General features: G+C 30.6%; 1 pseudogene; it reads right to left on the reverse strand.

Annotated features, from left to right (window-relative positions):
- Nucleotides 1-764: 764 nt before the first annotated feature.
- On the reverse strand, nucleotides 765-1,991 carry LOC131604439 (F-box/kelch-repeat protein SKIP11-like; annotated as a pseudogene).
- Nucleotides 1,992-2,963: the final 972 nt, after the last annotated feature.

Raw genomic sequence — 2,963 nt, forward strand, 5'->3', positions numbered from 1 at the left:
TGTTTCCACTTCTAAAATTATTTTTCGACAAATGTTGAGAGAAATAACTTGCCCTTAGTAATTTTAACTAATTTTAGGCATATTTAGATTAAGTTGTTTCCACTTCTAAAATTTGGCTTCGATAAATGTTGAGAGAAATAACTTAGCCTTAGTAATTCCAGCTAATCACCCCTTCCCCCCACCTCACCCTCTAATTATAAGCAAGTCACACAACCGCAAAGAAACATATAAAAACATTTTATTATAAAACTAAGACTTAATTATGTCATGCTTCATTAAATTTAAAATAACTGTAACATTAATTTATAAGCAATATCACTTAGATGTCAAGAAATAGACTAAAGCTAAGTAAATTATTTTTTTAAAAACTAGTATAAAATACTCAAGTCTTACCGCTCTTACCTTCATCATGTACTTTTAATTATAGATTATAAGTCTTAAAAGATTAAAATATTAACTCTTCTTGTAGGTACCATTTTCTATCAGTATGCAAAATATAAAAACCTTATTAGACTTTAAATATCACACATTTAACCAAATAAAAATCTTCAATAATCCATCATTACAATTAACATAATATTTTTCCACTACCACCAATAGAAATTTGAAATTAAAATGCCAACAACAATATAGAATAAAAATGACATAATCCATATTACAAAAGAAACACCCACATTAACAAACTAGAAATCAATAAAAAACAAGATTTGGGGATAAATTAAAATCTTCAAATCATAAAACAAGTAAAATTCATACAACACTAAACAACATCAACATCCCATCACAGTGCAGTTATGAACAAAACTCCTTGATTCCTTTGTCGCAAGCCGATTCCACTGTGGCGCGTTTTCGTCTGGGACCCAAGCATTAATCTCAAGCATTCCTCTACCATGAAGATTATGACCTCCAAGAAATATTAGCTTATCTCCACATGCCCGAAACGCTAGTCCCCAACCATTCATCGAGTTTGCTTGCGCGGGAAATCCTCCAATGGTAACCCATGAATTATTTCCTTTAACATACTTCTTTACTTCACGTCGTGAATAATCAGCAGCATATAACACATTTTTTACAACAGCAATCAATGGAGGTGACCCAAAAGAGGTTGGTGTCTCAAGCACCTCATTTTGTATTAAGAACATGTTGGGTATTTCATGCCATGTTTTTGTCGTCATATCAAACTCTTCACCGCATGTAAGTTGCGTTATTTTGTCAGCTGCAATCCCACCAACGACATAAAATTTTCCATCCATAAATACACCTGAACACATTTTTCTTGCTTTATTCATGTTTGGAAGGGTTTCCCATTTTCTAATGTCAGAGTTATATAGCTCAGCAGATCTTAAGATGTTACCACGCATATCACAACCACCCGCTAATATGCCAATTCCTCCATAGCTAGCAGAAGCAAACAAGCATCTAGGAGTATTTAACATGTTCCCAACTGACCACGTATTTGTTAGAAGACTATACTTATAAATTTTAGGAGCCATTATTTCCTTACCAAAAACTAAAAGCTCAGTACCAATAGCCAGTGACTCCTTATCAGACAACATGAAGCATTCATCACAAATAATTTTAGGTAATTGCATCCATCGACCACGATTTGGATCAAATGCCTCCCATTTAAAAACTTCACAACCGAAGTAAACCCAATGTTCTATTATTTCCATTTTTCTCCTAAGTTGATAAAGTTCCCCAGATCGAATTAGTGATCGAAAACTCGTATTTAATGCAGCAATTGATCCATAATCAGATCTTGACAATTGAAGGAGACATTGAATTGATATATCCCGACCAATTTGTTGAATAAGAAAACTTGGATCAGAAGTCTCACCAGCATGTCGTTTTCCATTGTTATTTCCTTTTAAATGGGAAGGGGAAATGGAATTCTTTTGATTTCCCTTTTCTTGATTATTTTTCTCTTCCTTTTCCTTAGGATCATCCACTCGGTCTTCTATGTTTTTAGACATCATTTATGTTTTTTCTATATTTGTTCAATTTTTTTTTCTTTGAAGAACCATAAAGTTATGATAATAAAAATCAAATTATTTATCTTTCTTATATGATTTTGGCATCAAATAAACATGACCTGCAAAGATAAATGAAAAACATCCCTCTGCAAATGTTAAATGGAATGAAAAAAAAATACTATTGAACAACTTTCATCAACTAATTTTTATTAGAAATGGAAGAATTTGGATCAAAATCACACATCAATGCTTTATGGGTACAACACATGCACATAAACACAACACACATGGTAATGAGTATCCAATTGTCAATACCAACTAGTGAAAAATCAATATTTAATGTTCTAAAGAATTTTAACCTTCAATTTAATATATTTGTAAGTTAACATAGGAAAAAAGTTCAAATATAAGATGAAGAGTTTTTGAGAATTAATCAGATAAATAAATTTAATCAAAATGATGAATTTTATATCCAAATTGAAGACCTGCAACATTAATCCATCAGAAAAATTGTTTTTGATAAATAAAATACTTGTAATTTAAATTTGCATAATTTTCATTCACTTTTTTCTACACAATAATTTATACTCATTTGGAAAATTTTGATGATTAAGGAAAAACACATAACTACACAAAGAAAAACATCAAAATAAAATGGAAGAACAAGAAGAAAAACTTACAAATTTGAAAGAATTAAGTAGTAAAATTGAAATGTTAGATATCTATCTAGAACTTCTCTTATCTCCAAAGTCCATATAGTCTCTTATTAGTATTATCTGTACGAGAGATTATGCCATTTATATGTCACGAGTATTGTTTATATAGCGTCAAAAAGTTATTTAAAAAAAATATAAAACAAAAATTACAATCGCCCATGGTATACGCAAACTATATCACAAACTCATTATTTGGGGTTATGTGCGTGAAGTCAAAGTTGTTAACTTTTTTTACACAAATTGTGATCTTTAGCCGTTGTACAGCAATTCCTAT

Source organism: Vicia villosa, linkage group LG5 (genome assembly GCF_029867415.1).
Source record: "Vicia villosa cultivar HV-30 ecotype Madison, WI linkage group LG5, Vvil1.0, whole genome shotgun sequence".
Classification (NCBI taxonomy): Eukaryota; Viridiplantae; Streptophyta; class Magnoliopsida; order Fabales; family Fabaceae; genus Vicia; species Vicia villosa.